Raw genomic sequence first — 20,932 nt, 5'->3', positions numbered from 1 at the left:
TGACCCTCCCTCCTACCACTACCTCCTAACTTATTCCACTTCAGCTGAACTGGCCTCTGCCCATGATAGAATTTGCCAAACACATTCCCCTTAAGCATTTTGTACCTACTGCCCCTTCCCCTTCCATCTGCTCTTGGATGTCGATATACTTGTTTCCTGACTTCTTTCCATTTTTTTGCCCTCTTCACAATAAAACATACCCTGATCATCCCATTTGATTCTGCAACTAGATCCTTCCTCTGTTCAGCTCTATATCTAAGAGGTGCTAACCCCTACAGGCTGCATTCCCAAGCTTCCAGGTCAGCCAAAGGGAACCAAGAACCTGACTGAAATTGGTTGGTAAGGCAAATATATCTTTGATCTCTACTATACCATGGCCCTCCAGAATACTGAGGTTTTTAAAAAGATATTTAAAGCTATGAGTCTATTAGGATTGAATGAATTGAAGTGAAAATGTAGTTTACTAAATACTAACCTGAAGGCTTTAATTTTTTTTTTCTTTTTTTTACACGATAGTCACACAGAGAGAGAGAGAAGAGGCAGAGACACAGTCAGAGGGAGAAGCAGGCTCCATGCACTGGGAGCCCGACATGAGATTCGATCCCAGGTCTCCAGGACCGCATCCTGAGCCAAAGGCAGGCGCCAAACCACTGCGCCACCCAGGGATCCCCTAACCTGAAGGCTTTAAAGAGTTAATGCCACTTTAAAGTAGGTTGACCATAATTAGGTCATGTCTTCAGGGTAGGGGAAGGAGTGGGTTTTGTTCAATTTGTGCTTAGATATTTGTTTTGCTTTGTATAGTTTTCCTTGAAATTCTAAAATGATTATATTCATTTGAAAAAAGCATATAAGTTGAAAATTATTATAGAACATTTCTAAAGCTAATTTATCTTCTCTTGATTATTTTCCATAAATATTCCCCGATGTTTCCTTCTGTCTTTTATGTTTTTTGGAGTAATTTTGAAGTGTTTCAGAAACAGTCATGGTGAGCTAGCTGCATGCTAGCATTCCAAAGTCTGTTTCTGTATTTCCATCCGACAGTAGGCTATTTGTTCTTGGATATGTCCTCAGGCAATCTTGACACAGAAATGCAAAGTAATCACAGTTATCTGGAATCTTTGATTAAAACTTACAGTGATAGCTTTGGCAGCAGAAATATTTTCATACACCAAGGTGTCATAAGGCTCGATTTTTAGACTGTGATTAGATAATGAATCCATATAACCCTGCAAAAGTACATTTAAATTTATTTGTAAGGACTACCATTTATTCGGCCTAGGCATGTGCTCGGCATTTTATAAACATTATCACTTTGTATTTTCACAACTTTTCTAAGGCTGTATTATTAGCCCCATTTTACAGATGAAAAACTGAAATTCAGAGTCACATAGCTATAAGTGACAGTGGTTGGATTTCCACCCAGGTCTTCTTGATCCCAAATCTTCAGATGTTTCCATTAAATCTGCCACCTTGGGCTTTATAAAAGAGATTGCAATACACAAGTATCTATAAAATTGTTATGATCCCTAAATTAGGTCAATTCATTTCAGGAGGGAATGTTAGGAGAATAAATTGTATGAAGCCAACAGATCACTTGGAAATGGAGCCTACTGGAGATATAACTACTTGTCTTTTGTGGTGGTGGTGTCTACAATTATTTTTAAATTAGTAAACAAAAGACTGATCAGATATTTGGATAAAGAATAATTGAAGAATCTAGGAAGGATACACAGGGAAATTTTTCTCTACTACTATTAAATAGTAATACTAGACAATGTTTTTCAGGGTTTAATGTGAGTCTGTCATGGGAAAAGGTATACAAATATCCTTCAAATTCTTGCTATCAATGATTATTGATAATCATTGAGGAAATAGAGACAGAGAGGTTTAGCATTTGTCCAAGATAACAAGTGGCAGGGTTGGCAATTAAAATTCCTGCTTTCAACCAACATTCTCTTAAGCATGATAAGGCATTGATGGTACTGCTTCTCTATGTATGGAATGTAGCTTCCCTATACATTCCCTACCCTCTTGCAAGGCTATGACATCTTAGGAAAACAATTATAATTGTTTAAAATTCATAGCAAAGAACATTAAACATAGTAATACTTTAAATCAGCTATAAAAAGTTGTGAAACATACAATATAGGTCTATTTGATCTGTGATAATAAAAAAAAATCACCTTTTCAGCATAACATTTTGGAGGTAGATCTTATAATCACAGCTACACTCCCAAATGAATCACCTCACCTGGTATCCACATCTTTCTCTCCCACAATGATGCTCAGTATGTCTATATGCCTTGCTTTGGCCAGAAGATATAGCAAATATGACACAAGAATAAGCTTAAGACGTGCTAAAACATTGGGGCATGTTCTTTTGTAATACTACCACCACCGTGTAAGACATTCAGACTATCCTGCTGAAGAAACTACACAAAGAAAAACCAAGCAGCCTCTGTCAAGAGTTAAATGATGCTATCATGGGCCAGCCCACCACAACTAAACCACTAGATGATGACAGGCACAGGGGTGACTCTAGGCAAGATCAGCAGAAAATAATCAGCTAAACCTAGCTTAAATTGCAGAATCATCAGCTTGTGAATGGTTATTATTTAATCCACTAGGTTTGAGGGCAATCTGTTACAATAGATAACCAATACACTGCCCTTTTTCTATACATATACAAGTACCCATATGAGTGTGTGCATGTACTCTTTTATGCACACACGTGCACAGACATGTGCTACCCTCTTTTCAATATATCTTCACATTTACTTCCACTCTTGACACTGGAAAAGAGAATGCTACAAAATATCTGGGCTGTATTTTTCTATACTGTATAAATCATTGATGGTGCTGTATTTTGGATTACACTTTTATTGAGCTTAAAAATACTTCACAATTACAAACTTTCTCTACTGTGGTAAAAAAATCTACCGAGAAAACATGATGAATACTAAAATATAAACTATTATTTCATTGAAACAGTTACATATGCAATTATCTAGACTTGACTTTACCCTTTTAATTATAAAAAATAATATTCCACCAAGGCAGATAAAATTGACCAGTAAACTGAGTAATACCTTAAAATTCAGGAACATTAAAGTCAGTTTTATGAGCAGATATAAAATATGGTCATCTCTTTATGGAAACCAAAAATATTCTTTCTACCTGCATTATTCATGGATAACAGAAATAGCAATAATATATTAAATATTGTGGTATAGGGCTTGGTCCCCAGTACAACTGCAAATCCTTGAAAAGCATTACATCTTTCTCCTTATTTATTAACAACTTATATCATGATACTGGATTTCTTCTTGAATATGGCTTTCCCAGGATATTAGAGAGAATGTGAAGAGTCTAAGAACCTAAGAGTATTTGACTAACAAGAGAAAAGGGATAGGAGACAAACAATCTATTTCACTAGTACTCTCAAGACCTGGGACGGAATCAGCTAGCTAGATTTGCTTTCAGGGAGGTAGGGAAGTACCAGCCACATGAGTTCCCAAATCCAGAGAGGAGAAGATTTTACAGACAAGATTTTAAAACAGATAGATGTCATTTGCTCGGGAGCCCCTCAAACCCCCAACTTGCCATCCAAATTGTAGTTTTTGTTCCTGCTCCTCCTAGAAACCTGCACCACAGAGAAAGGGAGAGACAGATAGGCTTTTGTAAAATAAGAAAGAATTTTAGAAATGTATTGAAAGCTCTGCTACTTTGACCCAAGTTCTCCTAGTCCATTCCTTCTGAAAAATGAGAATAATAACTCATTCTTACAGGATTGTTTTAAGGCAGGGGTTAGCAAATTCCAGTCCATGAAGAAAATTTAACTCACCTTCTCTTTTTGTAAATAGCTTGTAAGTTATTTCTAGCCTAGCCTACAAGGTTATACAACATAACCAGTGATGTGGCAATTTTTTCTTGTGATTCTTATAAAAATTCAACAAAATAATTCATGCCAAAATTTAATAACGATAAAGATGTCATCAATAAATATTGATTTTAATAAACTTTTGAAAGCACAAAATTTGTTTTTGTTAAATACTATGAAAGAAAAATAGTATTTAGTATTTAGATAATGTCCATGGAAACTTTTGTATAAATAAATCCATTTAAGCATTTTTATCCATTACTAACAACTTAATTAGCTATCTTATTTGCTTATGTACAGTCAGAAAAATCCTCAGAAAAATCAGAGAATATTGGGTAAATAAGACTGAAATAGACAAGAAAACCAATTTGCAGGATGGAATTATTCAGACTGGCTGCCTTTACCACTCTAATTACACATAATAGCTCTGTTCCTGTATGTTTGGACTTATTTGTGTGGACCTTGTCTTAAATGACAAACTGGAATATTTGAGGCTAAAGAAAGCAGAAGAGGGAATATTTCTAAGAGAAACAGAGGAATCCTGGGAGCAGATGGGCAGATTAGAGAAAGAACAGCAGAGCCATGGCAGTAGCTGCACCTGTCAAAATTTGGCTGGAAAGTATGTTCCCAGTTGATCTGATTTTAGAGTAACAGGATGGGTCCATGAAATACTTATCCTGACACTTTAAAATTGTGGATTTTACGGTTTGCTGCTGCTCCTGCTGGGCTGCCTGTTCCATTCAGCTATGCTGAATCCACAGATCTGGAAATGGCATCTCTTGACAGAGGGAGTACTGTTTCCAAAAAGGCTAGTTTAGCCTGAAGAGACCCAAAACTGACAGTGAACTCACAAGGTATTATAAGACTTGGAATATAATAAAGATAATAATAGAATATTGGAGAAAATATGACAGCATTCCAGTAATCAGTAAATCATATAAAGATTTATTACCTGGCCCTGAATCTTGCACAGAATAAATTTAATTTCAATGGGCTCTAAGAAGCTGTTAGCATTTTAATCTATATTAGTAAAGACTAAGATTGTAGATAATGTAGTATCTGATAGAGCTTTGAAGTATGGACTCTGTGGATGCAAAAAAAAAAAAAAAGAAGGAGACTAGTATGGGGCTATTTATAGACTAGCAGCCCTGACCCCTTCCTTTACCACCACATAGCCTCACTCTCCTCTCCCTCCTTAACCTACTACCATCTGACTTAAATCACCTACCAATACTCTGAAATACTGCATCAAGATTTCCCAAGGTCATGGATATTGCCAACTTACTTCCAGCAGGTAATTTACCTTTCAGGTAAATTAAGTGCCCTGATTGAATCTTTAATAATTCTGCCAAACAAAACAAAACAAAACAAAAAGACCAAATAAAATCTTAAATTCATCTGTGAGTTGACAAGAAATTAAGAAATATTGAGTAAAGGCAAAAGCCCAAAAGATAAAAGTTGGCTTTCACCTTGTGAGCAGTTGCCAAAGCTTGATACATTTTCAGTTCTGTTTTTATGGCTTTAAAATTGGAGAGGGTGGATAGGAGGAGGAAAAAAAGCCCAACATCTCCTAACTCAGAGAATATGAAGAGATTTTTCCCCATAAAACTGGACTTCAAAGGGCTATGGTATCAGAAGAATGGTGAAAATGAGGTTAAGATAATTCTATCCAATCATACACCCTTCAAAACGAGACTGCAAAGAGAACTACCTTGGTTCTGAGTGAAAGGGAACAACCTTGAGAACTTCTAACCACAAATATAGATCTCACATGGATTTTATGTAAATTTATACTACTTATTAATCTGAAAAACCTCAAGCTAAGAAATCCAAGTGTTTCTGGACTACAACTAGCAGAATAAAATGAAACTTTTCTCTACACGAGCTTAGCATTATTCTAGATCACAAATTATTCCTATAGCATAAACTCCAGGAAATACTTTCTTCCAGCAAAAATTACAAAACAAAAATAAATCACTGAAAACAACAGAAAAAATAGAGAACAGAATCAGACATGCAAGTAATTCAGATACTGAAATTATCATATAGAATATAAAATAAGTATTTTTATTATGTTTTAAAAAATAATGAAAGGATCAGTAATATAAATAAAAATTAAGGGACTTTAAAATTACCAGCCATGTTTGAGAAATAATCAAGCAATTTCTATAAATGAAAAATGTAATGATTCAAATTAGAAACTTTACTAGTAAGACAGCTAAAAACTGCAGCATGGAAACACAGAAAGATGAAGAAATGTTGAAACATGAAAAGAAACAGGAAAGAAAGAATGAGAGAGTCTAACATTTTAATCAGTTAAACTCTTTCTTAATAAATATCAGGCAAATAAAAAGACATCTACTCCCTACTCCAATCACTGTAATACTACAGAAAATTAAGACAGAGAATATCTTAAAACAGAATTAAAAGATAGATTTACTTTGAAAGAAACTATAATTATACTGACAGCAGACTTTTCAAAGGCACCAATGTAAGCCAGAAACAAGTGGAACCTTTACAATGCCTTAAGAAAAAAAAAATACAAACTTTAATCTAGAATTCTATATCAAGTAAAAATATCTTACCAAAAAAGGACAAAATAAGACATTGTTATATGATAAAAACATTAGGGTTGGCTCACTGACGGACCCTCACTAAAATGAAATTGAATGATATACATCAGGCAAAAAAGGAAATGACCCTGGTAGATCAAGAAACAAGAGGAAGTAAAATGCAGAGGCAATAGTAAATATCTGAATATACTAATTTAAATAATAATTTATACTGGGAAAAATATAAAATTAAAAATACATAGTAATAATAACAGAGCAGCAATAATTGCATTCAAAGTTTTTTAAAGTCTTTACATTGTTTTGGAAGAGGGTAAAAATACTGATTAAGTTTATACTGGAAAAATACACATGCTGAATTTTCTGGAATAATTATTTTTAAAAAATATATAAAAGAAACTATATTTTACAAACTGGTCAATGAAGAAACCAAATGAGAAGAACAATCAATACAAAAGAAGACAAGAAAAGAGAAAAAAAAAGTATAGAATAAGTAGGATGATCAAAAAGCTAAAACTATGACTATAGAAATAAACCCAAATATTTCAATTATTACAATAAACAAATTTTTAAATGCTCTTTTTAAAAATCAGATATGATGAATTTCTTGGATTTCTGTCATGGGTTTCTAAGTTATACTTGCAAAAGATACATCTAATATACAGAATTCAGAAATATTGAAGGTATAATGATGTAAAAAGATACATCAGTGAAATACTAACTAAAAGAACATGTGTCACTCTCAGTATCAGATAAAATAATTCCAAGCCAAAAAAATTTTAAAGATTAAAAGGTCACAGGATAACAACCAGAGTTTCAGAAAAATATAGAAATTCTAACACATATTCTATGGTGGCATTGCCTTATCTTTTTTAAGATTTTATTTATTTATGAAAGCCAGAGAGAGAGAGAGAGACAGAGACAGAGACACAGGCAGAGGAAGAAGCAGGCTTCATGCAGGGAGCCTGATGTGGGACTCGATCCCGGGACTCCAGGATGATGCTCTAGGCCAAAGGCAGACTCTCAACTGCTGAGCCACCCAGGCATCCCAGTGGCATTGCCTTAAAATATAAAGAGCAATAATCATAAAAACTAGGAATAAATTAACCTATGCAAAGTGACATAATAGTGAAAATTTATATTGATACAATTAATAGGCTTTATTATGCTTAAACATATATAAAAAACTGGATTAAGCAATTATAGAATACATTTTCAAGTTCACAGAGAACCATTACAAAATTCACCAAATAAATGTTATAGTACAAATCTTAACAAATTTCAAAAGGCTGATATAACCATTTCATTTGCTGATCCAAATTAATTTAGAAGTCAATTCAAAAATCATAACTATTAAAAATTGCATACCTTTGTGAGTTAGCATGTGCTTCTAAATAATCAAGGGGATAAAACAAAAGGCCATAAGGAAAATAATTATTTTCAAGTGAAAAATAATGGAAATACTATATTAAGCTAGGTAGAATGCATCTGAAGCAGTATTTGCAACCTTACACATATTAGTGAAAAAGAAAGAATAAGGGCAGCCCGGGTGGCTCAGCGGTTTAGCACCTGCCTTCAGCCCAGGGCATGATCCTGGAGACCAGGATCGAGTCCCACATCAGGCTCCCTGCATGGAGCCTGCTTCTCCCTCTGCCTGTGTCTCTGCCTCTCTCTCATTCTCTCTCTCATGAATAAATAAAATCTTTAAAAAAAAGAAAGAAAGAATAAAAATTAATGAGGTAACCACGCAACTAGTGTGACCATGAGCAAATAACTTAACTCTGAGTGCCTCGGTTTCCTTATCTGTAGAATGGTAAAAATAATAGAATTAATTTAGGATTGTTGTAAAGATCAAGTGCATGTGCTAGATGGTTCACATTTGCTCCTACAGAACCACAATCTTGTCTCTCCACTCTGATCTGTGTCTCAGGAGGCTGACCTACATGGACCATAGCTATCAGGTATTCTCGCTCTCTCTAGGTTTCAAGCACCAGCAGGGAGATTGGTTGGGCAGAAAAGAAAGAATAGGAGTATTTATTATCATGGCTCCTCCAATTCAAGCCATAGTTGGGCATTGGCTGCATGCCTGAGACTAAGGCCATGAGTCCTGTTTGGTGGCTTTTCCTTACCAGGTTCCAGCAAACACTGCTTTCTCCTGCAAAGGAGAAAGGTCCTGCACCTTAAGGCTAAGAGATGTTAACAGTTTTCCATTGCTGTTTTCCCCAAAGAGTTTTACTATCCATTGTTGGTTTTCTTTATTTCTGACCATAACATCATAAATACCCCCTTAATTAAATTATCTTCAATTACCTACACTGTGACATTCTAGCTGATACAGGGAGTTATATAAGAAGCATTCATATATAATGTACAGAGTAAGCTTTTTATAAGAATTAGTCACTATTATTATTGTTTTTGTTGTATTAGCACAGGTAAAAAAACACATTAGGTAATTTAATACTCACTAATCACTTTTTAAAAGCCTACTTACAGTGTAAGAATAATAAGAAACTTTCTTAACTACAACAGTCAATTTGCAATTCTTACCTTACTTGGTCCTCTCAGGAATTCAATTTCACTAATCACAACATATCTTGAAATGCTCCCGGCCCTTGGCCTTTATGACATCACATTAGCCTGATCGTTTTCTTACTTTTAGGATCTGTAAGAGGCTCCTTTTCCTCTACTCATTCCATAAATGTTGGTGTTTCTAAAGTTCTGTTCCTTGTTTTCTCTCATAATCTCCTTAAATGATTTAATCAAAGACTTGTTGCTAATAATCCCCAAATCTCTACCCTTCAACCCCAGACATTTCTGAATTTTGAACCCATACACAACTACTCTTAAATGACCTACAGGTACCTCCAATTCAATCTTTCCAGAGAGCTCCCCATATTTTCCTTCAAACTTTGTTCTTCATCTGACATTTCTGATTTCAGTCTAAGTCCTCACTAACCACTCAACCATCCAAGCTTGAAACCTAGGAAATCACCTCCTCTCTCTTTCCTTGCACATCTCTCATTTCTACTTCCCCCATATCTCTCAACTCCACCTGCTTTTCATCTCATCTGCCATCAGCTTCCTGCACTATTGCAACAGTCTAACAACCAGCTTCATAGTATCTCTACAGGTTTCTTCAAAATTATTTTCAAGGCTATAGCTTTTCCTACGAATTAGGTTATTCCTTCTTAGGATCTTTCAATGGCTTATTACTGCCCTAATGATAGTGTCCAAAACTTTTAATGTGGCTTTCAAGATCCTTCAAGAATGGATGGCTCCAGCTTTGCAACTTGTCTTTTTACTTTTTCATTCTATCCATACTGATTTTTTTATTCCTTGAAAATGGCATTCTCACTTATCTCTGGAAAGACATCTATGTACACTGTTTACTCTGCCAGAAATACTTTTCCTCTCCACATGGCTAATTTTTAAACCTTGAGATATGTGCCTTTTCTCCTTTTATTCAACTTTTTATTTATTTTTTGTATATTTTTATTGGAGTTCAATTTGCCTACATATAGCATAACACCCAGTGCTCATCCTGTCAAGTGCCCCCCTCAGTGCCCATCACCCAGTCACCCCATGCTCCCACCCACCTCCCCTTCCACTACCCCTTATTTGTTCCCAGAGATGGGAGTCTTTCATGTTCTGTCACCATCACTGATATTTCCCACTCATTTTCTCTCATTTCCCCTTTAATCCCTTTCACTATTTTTTATATTCCCCATATAAGTGAAACCACACAATGTTTGTCCTTCTCCAATTGACTTACTTCACTCAGCATAATACCCTCCAGTTCCATCCATGTTGAAGCAAATGGTGGGTATTTGTCATTTCTAATGGCTGAGTAATATTCCATTGTATACATAGACCACATCTTCTTTATCCATTCATCTTTCAATGGGCACTGAGGCTCCTTCCACAATTTGGCTATTGTGGACATTGCTGTTATAAACATTGGGTGCAGGTGTTCTCTATCTTTGGGATAAATCCCCAGCAGTGCAATTGCTGGGTCATAGGGCAGATCTATTTTTAACTGTTTGAGAAACTTCCACAGTTTTCCAGAGTGGCTGCACCAGTTCACCTTCCCACCAACAGTGCATGAGGGTTCCCCTTTCTCCACATCCTCCCCAACATTTGTTGTTTCCTGTCTTGTTAATTTTCACCATTCTCACTGGTGTGAGGTGGGATCTCATTGTGGTTTTGATTTGTATTTTCCTGATGGCCAGTGATGCGGAGCATGTTCTCATGTGCTTGTTGGCCATGTCTACATCTTCCTCTGTGAAATTTCTGTTCATGTCTTTTGCCCATTTCATGATTGGATGGTTTGTTTCTTGGGCGTTGAGTTTAATAAGTTCTTTACAGATCTTGGATACTAGCCTTTTATCTGATATGTTATTTGCAAATATCTTCTCCCATTCTGTAAGTTGTCTTCTAGCTTTGTGGACTGTTTCTTTTGCTTTGCAGAAGCTTTTTATCTTGATGAAGTCCCAATAATTCATTTTTGCTTTTGTTTCCCTTCCCTTCATAGAAGTATCTTGCAAGAAGTTGCTGTAGCCAAGTTCAAAAAGGGTGTTGCCTGTGTTTTCCTCTAGTATTTTGATGGGTTCTTGTCTCACATTTAGATCTTTCATCCATTTTGAGTTTATCTTTGTGCATGGTGTAAGAGAATGGTCTACTTTCATTCTTCTGCATGTGCCCGTCCAATTTTCCCAGCACCATTTATTGAAGAGACTGTCCTTTTTCCAGTGGATAGTCTTTCCTGCTTTGTTGAATATTAGTTGACCATAAAGTTGAGGGTCCACTTCTGGATTCCCTATTCTTTTCCATCAATCTATGTGTCTGTTTTTGTGCCAGTACCACACTGTCTTGATGGCCACAGCTTTGTAGTACAACCTGAAATCTGGCATTGTGATGCCCCTGGCTCTGGTTTTCTTTTTCAATATTCCCCTGGCTATTCGGGGTCTTTTCTGATTCCACACAAATCTTAAGATGATTTGTTCCAATTCTCTGAAGAAAGTCCATGGTATTTTGATAGGGATTGCATTGAATGTGTAAATTTCCCTTGGTAGCATAGACATTTTCACAATATGAATTCTTCCAATCCATGACCATGGAATATTTTTTCCATTTCTTTATGTCTTCCTCAATTGCTTTCAGAAGTGTTCTGGAGTTTGTAGGGTATAGGTCCTTTACCTCTTTGGTTAGGTTTATTCCTAGGTATCTTATGCTTTTGGGTGCAAAGAAGAAGTCAAACTCTCCCTCTTTGCAGATGACATGATACTGTACATAGAAAACCCAAAAGATTCCACCCCAAGATTGCTAGAACTCATATAGCAATTGGGCAGTGTGGGAGGATACAAAATCAATGCCCAGAAATCAGTGGCATTTCTATACACTAACAATGAGATTGAAGAAAGAGAAATTAGTTATTCAACTTTTAATAGAAAATTTTAAACATACACAGAATTAGACAAAATAGTTTAATAAAGCCCTATTTCCCATTCCTCAGCTTCAAATATCATTAAAATATATTGATCTTGTTTCATTCATACCTCCATCCACTTACTCCTTCCTATATTATTTCAACATCATATTATTTAATCTGCAAAATCCATCTGTATCTCCAAATTATGACTATTTTTGCCATAATTATAATTTTCATATTTTAAAAATTAATTAAAACCTTCAATTATCCAGTAGTGTTCAAATATCCATCTGGGGGATCCCTGGGTGGCTCAGTGGTTTAGCACCTGCCTTCGGCCCAGGGCATTATACTGGAGTCCCAGGATTGAGTCCCACATCAGGCACCCTGCATGGAGCCTGCTTCTCCCTCTGCCTGTGTCTCTGCCTCTCTCTCTCTCTCTCTCTCTCTCTCTGTCTCTCATGAATAAATAAATAAAATCTTTTAAAAAAATCCAACTGCCTCATAAATCCCATTTATACAAATTATTTATACTTATTGATAAAGCTCTTATATCTCCTTTAATCTCAGATTCCTCTTCTGTCCTTTGCAATTTACTAATTGAAGAAAATGGATTGGATGCCATATAGAGTTCCCCACATCCTGGATGACTCTGATTGCATCCCTGCTGTATTATTTAACATATTCCTCTGTCTACCACAGTTGCTATCATTTGGTAACTAGATCTACAGACTTAATCCAAATCAAGTTCCTTTTTTTTTCTTCCCAAGACTGTATCATATATCATAGGTTGTATAGAATTCTTGTATCAGGGGATATATAATTCCTGCTTGTCTCTGTTACTGTAATGTAAGCAGCCAGTGATGATTGGTGCTTAAATCCACTAATTGATTAAGGGCTGGTAAACTGCCTAATGTCTAAAAATCTATTCACCCTTTATGTCTGAATTAGTACACTCTTCTTTATGGGAATTCTTCCCTGACTTTCCCTATCGGTGTCCACTTTCATACTAGGCCATGCTCTCCTGATATATATCTCCTAACATACTCCGTACTTCACATTGCTGTCAAATTGAGCATCTGCCCCACCAAAATGGAAGATTGGGAAGGGAACACTCAGTTTATTTACTATTAACTCTTTGATACCTAGCATGATGTGAGGCATACAGTAAGTGCATAAGCAGTATTGAAGGAAGGATGGAAAGGAGGAAGGAAAGGAAAAGGGAGAAAGGTAAAGAAAAAGAGGAAAAGGGAAAGAAGAAGAGAGAGAAACTGTGAGAGAATGAGAAAGAAGGAAGAAAGAAAAGGAAGGAAAGAAAGAAAGAGAAAGAATGAATGAAAGAAAGAACAAAAGAAAGAAAGAAAGAGAAAGAAAAAGAAAGCAAGCAAGAAAGCAAGCAAGAAAGATAATTTTATAGGTTGGTGAGAGGAATGGGTTTTAAACATGTGGATTATTGACAATAGACCTCAGTCACATATGAACATAATGGAAGTAGAAAAGGGGAGCCAATGCAGGGTTACCTGGATTTATTTTGCTTGCTAGAATTAGGTTATTTAACAAGCATGTCTCAGTAACTCTTAGGTATAGATACATGGATTTAAATTTTTAAATTATCTCAGAGAAGAATAGTACAGAAAATAACATATTGAAAGGAAGATACCAAGGAATACTCTGGAATCTCTGTAGTGATTTAAAAAACAACAAAACACCCCCCCCCCCAAAAAATAAAAATACAACAAAAAAACTGAATGGTAATGGGCAGAAATGTCAGAAATGTTTTGCCCAGCGTTCTTTCTACAACCACAACTTGGTTGACTTCCCTCTTTGGTAAGTATTTTCAAAGTCAGTTATTTGGGGGTGGGTGGGGGCAGGGGAACACCACTCTTTTCTCTCTATCCCTGCCTTACACTCTGAAAAATAGAGATACCTGTACTAGTTCTGAGAAGTGAGTATAAGTAGGAGTCATCACTAGTTTGTGTTTCTGTAGGTAAGTGGCTAACTTAATTGTGCCTGGTTACAGTATTTCATTTGAAATGTGAACAAAGAATGGGTAAGTAAAACAAATAAGATCCCCATCCCTATTTACACAGAATAAACAAAATAAAATTATACGTAACGAAAATAACCATCCCTGTTGATAAAAACATTTCCCATTGTGACCTTTCAAAACTCTTATGTTCAGATAGACTATCTGAATCCCTGAGGTTGGCTAGTAGTGCCATCTTTCTATTTTGACAGTGCTGTGAGTACATCAGCCATATACTCCCTAATAAAGTAAAATTTTCTGATAGCCTTATTTATGAGTTACTCTAGGGCAATGATAATATTCCTTTCATCATTATATCCTGCACTGTAGCATGTGCATGCATAACACAGAATATGCATTTGATAAATATTTTTGGAACAGTGGCAACAAGATGATCCCCATATAACATAACATACACACTCCCCTTAATCCAGTTACCACCAAAAGCAGTCCTCCAACACAAGACCATATTTAATCTGCTGTTACAATAAAAGGTTAAACTCAATAATCTTAATATAAACAAGAAAATCATCTTGCAGGTTTTATCTCAACTAAAGGTAAAACTTCAGCTGAGGGCATTGATACGCAGATATCTCATGCCAGGTGAAGTATTTGGAAAAGGAAAACAGTGAATATGATTGTTCACATTCAACTTCGAATACAAACTACACTCTCTATGTGCCGAGCTTTTATACACTCCTTTTTTTCTTCCTTGGAAAATTATCTCATCTCCTAAAAACACTTTCAAACATTTAATAATGTAATATGATGTAATATAATGGCCTTAAACAATCTCACATTATATGAAAGACAGTATAACCCAGTGCAAGAGTCCCTGTAATCCCTGTAACAACTTCAGCCCTGACTCTCTAATAGCCTAGGTATGTAATTATATCAAATATAATCTATTTGTCCTATGTATTGGTTTCCCAAACTTCATGAGAAAACCTTATAACATCTCTATAAAAATATCCTTTTTCATCAAGAATATTTTCACTAGAAAAATTAACAATATTTTTCTATGGACTGATTTTATTTAAAAAAAAAAAGATTGAGACAGTTGGATGGTGGAAATGTGGGTGTTTCTTTGTCAATTATGAGAATGAAGTAGCCCATCCCTATAGTGAAGTGGAAGTATAGCAGATCACAAAAGAAGGATTAACAACATCTAGGTCAAGGTGAAGCATATTAGGAAAATAGGCATCACTTCTTGTGTCCCATTCTCCTGACACATCTCAATGGTGTGGAATTTGCTTATGTGTGGATCTCCATTGGAAACCAATTTTTTTGTTTTATATTGTAGAAAGCAGTAAATTACTCAGATGGAATATTGGGGTTTTTTCCTATGAAGAAAGGTCTCAAATGTGACCTCATAATTATAAGTCCATCAAAACCTGTACTTTGTCTCTATTAAGGTTGCCTAAACTACCTAATTTCAAAGATGAGCCACAAATCTAATATTACAGAAGCCTAAACTGCACTGTAGAGTCTCTAATGATTATGACTGTGAGTTTATTGCAAGGTTAGAAAAATCAATAATTTCATAATTTCAGCTGTTTTTTGAGAGCCTCTGAAGCACTGTCCTAGGTAAGCGTGGTGTGTAAAAATTGTAAATATGATTCCTATCCTCAAGTACCACATAGTAAGACTTAGCATGGCTTTGAGCATTCCGTGAGCATTAAAGGAAGGAGGATACTCAAGGGCAGTAGTACAGGGATAAAGAGCAGAGACTTTGAAGCCAAAGTAGGGTCAAATGCTAAGTAACTTATTTTCAAGTTACTTATCTTCTTAACTTCTTGAAGCCTCAGTTTCATTTGCTCCAAAATGGAGCTAATGATACTTCCCTCATGGGGCTACCGAGAAATTAAACTGGTTAAGGTATACAAATGCTCAGAACAATGTCTGGTATGTGAAAGTACTAAAATAAGAGTTAGTATAAAGCCAAGAACCAATAGCTAATTAGTATATGCAGAAAGAGTAAAATATTTATTTTAGCACTTTTTAAAAAATTCCTTTCCAATAAAAACACTTTCTGAAATATCCACAGCTAGGAACTCCTTTACTTGAATTTTGTAGTCACTTCTTTGTATACATTAATCCTGTATTTTTTATTTCCCTCTAACTTGTACTCTACTTTGATCCTTTTTCAAAGAAGATCTACTTGAGGAGGACTCTTTGGGTTCCCTGTACAGTATACTTACAAACTACAAAAATGAATTTCAGGTTGCTATATATGTGTTAAAGGAGAAAGACTGAGGACTTTTGGATAATATTAAATATTTTTTCAGGATCACATAAATTTCATGCATTTATGATTGAGTGGGGGCGTAAGTGATTTATGAATCAAATTCCACTGTATCTAGACTATACTGAGTGTCCCTGTTAGGACAAGATTAATGCTTGGTTGTTTTGAGCAGCTTTTTTTTTTTTTTTAATTCTATTATAATTCCTATAATGCCTTGTGCTGACAATTGCAGTTTCCATAACATTTAGCACTGTTATTTTTATTTTGTCTGTATTGTAATAATGCTATTTTATTCATTTTTAATAGATCCGATTCAACTAGGTTTCTATCACATCAGAATTAAACTGCAGCATAATGAAAGGAAACATGCTACATTAAAGAGCTCATATGGCCTTTTGCATGTTCTCTGGTCACTTCGCTTTCAAGGCTAGGGGGGTAAACACTAAAATTCCTGTGTGAATTAAAACATTGCCATATCAATTTTATTGTGGTACTAATAGGTTGGCAGGGTACATTTCAGACATGGTGATACAAATGCTTAATCTCTGAGCAAAACAGTAACATTCAAAAACATAACATTCCTTTGGAGGGGAGGAGTTGCTTTTGAATGAGCTCAATTAAAAAAAAATGCCAACTGATTACTCCAAGAACACTGAAAATCAGACATCGCCAGAAGGAACGTGTAAAAGCCTTTCTGACGGCTTGGATTAGAGACAAACTGTTCCCACAAAGCCTATCAGAGATAAATGAAATAAATGGAAGGAAGACGCAAACTCGGTCTTTGTTCCAATAACTGCCGAATGTCATATTGGAATTCTCAACACAGAACCAAATGGCTGGCAAGATCATCTGTATGCAAATGCAGAGTAAGTGACCCCTCCCCAGCTCAGTAGCTATTTTGAGATAATTGAAGTCTATACTATGGGAAAGTAGTTTCTTTCCAGAATTATGTTGCCTTTTCAAGAAACCTGAAAAATTCTGTGAGCACTTAATGCCTAAAAATATGTTACTTTTATAATTTAATAGATATGTGCCATTCCTTTAATTGCCCAGAATCTGAAATCCTTTCCTACCTGGTGAAAAGTAAGGCTTCGTCTCTCTCTAAAAATGTATGTGTGTCACAGGCTACCTATCCCTGCCACTGACAGATAGGGCAGGTGACCCAGGCTTAGTCAATTTGGTGATCCTGCCTGCTCCTCTGAATTGTAGGCAAGTAACAGAAAGAAGCAAGTGCAGTTTGGAATTAATTCCAAGAAGCATGTCTCAGTGCCAGCTACAGAATCCAATGTCCGGGGATTCCCGGGTGGCTCAGCGGTTGAGTGCCTTTGGCTCAGGGCGTGATCTCGGAGTCCTGTGATCGAGTCCCATGTCGGGCTCCCTGCATGGAGCCTGCTTCTCCCTCTGCCTGTGTCTCTGCCTTTCTCTGTCTGTGTCTCTCATGAGTAAATAAATAAAATATTTAAAAGAAAAAAAAAAGAATCCAATGTCCGGGTTAATGGTAGGGAAGGTATGGTAGCACTAGGGGGCTGGGAGGGGTGTCCTAACCAGGCCATTTGTGACCCAGGACCTTGGCTGTGGTTCTTGCTGCTAAACCTGCCTGCCTTCCTGCAGGTTTAGAGAGTCTCTAGGCTTCTCAGCAAACAAGTGAGCTTCCTGATAGCCTGCCAGCAAATTTTTCTTTGCTGAAGTTAAGGAAAGTCAGCTTCTAAGGTTTTCAACACAGAACCCTCATGGAGGGTTTAATTCATTGTTCAGTGTTGCCAGCACTGCTGCAGTATGTGGTATTCTATGTATGAAAAGAAGAATCGTTGTTGGGGGCATACCCAGTCTTCCACATGTCTGTATCATGAAAAGCCTCATAATTATATGCGTTTGCCAGATAAAAATATCACTTAAGAGATAGATAAGGGTAGTTAGAATTATTAAAGATTAATATTGTGGTTGTATTATATATATCATAGAAGTATAACAAAGGATTGGTTACTAAAAATAATAGAAATGTACCTCTTTCTCTTAAAAAAAAAGCTTTCTTTATAAAGAATAAACATAAAAATTTCACAAATGGCCAACTTTGTGTAAGTAAAAAATGTCACTTTAGAAATATGTAACCAGGGGCACCTGGGTGACTCAGTGGTTGAGCGTCTGCCTTTGGCTCTAGTCATGATCCTGGGATCGAGTCCCGCATCAGGCTCCCTGCGTGGAGCCTGCTTCTCCCTCTGCCTGTGTCTCTGCCTCTTTCTCTGTGTCTCTTGTGAATAAATAAAATCTTAAAAAAAAAAAGGAAATATATGACCAGCAAGAGACTTTGGGAGGCAGTATAGCATCACTACTAAAACTGCAAATCTGGGTTTCAATTCCTATTTGCCTATTTACTTACTAGCCACGTGGTTTTACGCATTCTAGGTCTCACCTTCCTCATCTATGATATCATGTAGTTCATGGGGCTAACGTGGCAATTAACAACAATACTAGATACGAATCTGGGAGTGGAGTACTATCAGATAGTGAGTTTATAAATGGAGGCCTATTTGCCTAGCAAGTGCATTATACAATGATACATTTGTCCTGACTTATGTGTGTGGGTATGCACACACAGGCTCACCAGCATTACCAGTCCTTCCTATGTTCCCACACACAGATTTGTTGGAATTTATCTTGTAAAGGTTAATACCGCTCAAATGAATTTCCCCCCACCTTGTGGTCTCTCAGGAATTTCATCAAAAGAAACACCTTTCCCCTACACCTCAGTGCCTAGGGATCCCCTGGTGCTACTGGCATGGTTGTCTTTGTCCCGTGTCATATTCAGTGAAAGGGAAAACACACACACAATCTCAACTTCATCCTAAGAATAATACTAGCAAGTTGGCTCTAGAATGAAATACACTAATGATTTAGGCAATGAAAGTAGTGATTAGAGAAATATTGTCAAATTCTTCCCTGCCCTTTTCAGATTAGTTCCTCATCTCTTTCCTCTTCTGCTGCTGCCATGGACCAACCCACACCCCCATTCTTCATGAAGACCAATAATCAACTGATGAAAAGGCATCCTGAAATTTAAATACAGACTTGAAAGTAGAGTCGATGGTCCAGGGCTTTCCATTGTGAAAGGACTGACCTCAAATCTTCACCTTCACCAGACTGTCTCAACTCACTCCCTCTCCCCCTACACCACTGTTCTTGCCTGTTACTGGATCTCCCTGCTTTTCTACTCTGGCCCCCACCAGTTCTTTAGTCATTGTCCTGAATGATGTTTTACAAACACAGACCAAATCACCTCACAGCTCCTCAGAAAACCTTCAGTCATTCACCTCTACACTGACAATCAAAATAAATCTAGGGCATGTGACCTGCAAGGTGCCCCACAGTCTGTATTTCAACCTCAATGTCTCCATCCTCACTTCAAACACTTATTTCCCATTGTGTGCTGGCCTGTCCAGGCTTCATTCCCTTCCTTGGACAAGCCACGGACTTCCAGACATAGGACTTTGGTGTCGGCTTTACCTCTGCACAGACCACTTCCTTCCCCCACCTCATCTCGGGTCTTGGCCTAGAGGTCACCACCACCCATTCATTCTCTATCCCATCCCAATATTTTACTTTCTGCAAATCTGGTTTTTGAAAAAATATAAACATATATTTTCACTTCTGTCTCTCTCATGTGTCAGTGGAATTAAGTTCCATGGAAGTGGGAGCCAATATCGTTTTCTTTACTAGAATGTCCCTGGTACTCCAAGCTATACTTAGACATGGTAGCTATGCAATAAATATTGGTTACCTGACTGACTGAATACATATTCCGTCTTCTTTTGAAACTCCAAAATATAATGGTTTCCCCCCACCTGCCCCTCACTATCCTTTCTGAAAGTTCCTCTAATTTCTTGAGTAGGATTCTTCCAGGAAGAAAAAAAAAAAGAAAGAAAAAAAAAGAAAAGAAAAGAAAAGAAAAAAAGAAAAGAAGAGAAAAGAAAGAGAAAAAGAAAAAGAAAAAGAAAAAGTGACTCCATAGCTACTGGCAACTTCTAGTTATTACAGTGGTTATAGTGTTCACCAGTTCTGCAGATAACATCCTGGACTTTGCCCTTTGCTAACGAGGTCTTCCACAATCTTCTCTGGACTAAGGAACCAACCATCTGGTGCCAGGCCCCTAGATCAGAAACCATTAAGTAGACTACCTCATGTGATAGTCGCACACCTAAGCTCAGCCCAGGAAACGTCTTCACCACCACACAGCAAGATTACCAAGGTACCTAAGTGTAATCTCAAGTCAGCCTTCCTGCTCCCCGTAACAGAGGGTGAGGAGGCAGCTCATTAACTAAGTTTGAATGTAAGTGTAAAATGCCATATTTTCACAGAAAGAAGGAGATGTGTTTTCTGTGAAGAATTCCAGTCTTGAGTTCTCACTCAGTCTTTTAATTCCTAAATGCAGACAAAAACTAAACAAGCTTCATAGAATTTACACATAAGAAGCTCTGTTTAACCCTAGGCGATTTGACACCCCAACGGGTTTATAAGCACCAGAATCTCATTAAATCTGGAGTGTGAGTGTCTTTGTGTGGGTAAGGCAAAGGGTGGCCCCCGGAGCGATCACCGCTGAACAGTCACACTGAATAAGCTCTGGAAGGACTGGAATTAGGAGGCAAGCAATAGTGACATCTAGTGTGCGTAAGAGACGCTGATAAGGGCAAACTCCTTTTAGCAAAACTTAGAATGTAATGGAGAAGTGGATGGCAAGTTAGGGTCAGGAAAGTAATGAGGAGGGTAAATGTGAAACCAAAGCGCAGATATA

The sequence above is a fragment of the Vulpes vulpes genome, chromosome 1 (assembly GCF_048418805.1).
Source record: "Vulpes vulpes isolate BD-2025 chromosome 1, VulVul3, whole genome shotgun sequence".
NCBI lineage: Eukaryota > Metazoa > Chordata > Mammalia > Carnivora > Canidae > Vulpes > Vulpes vulpes.
The sequence above is the reverse complement of the archived record's forward strand: the minus strand, read 5'-3'. Positions refer to the sequence as shown.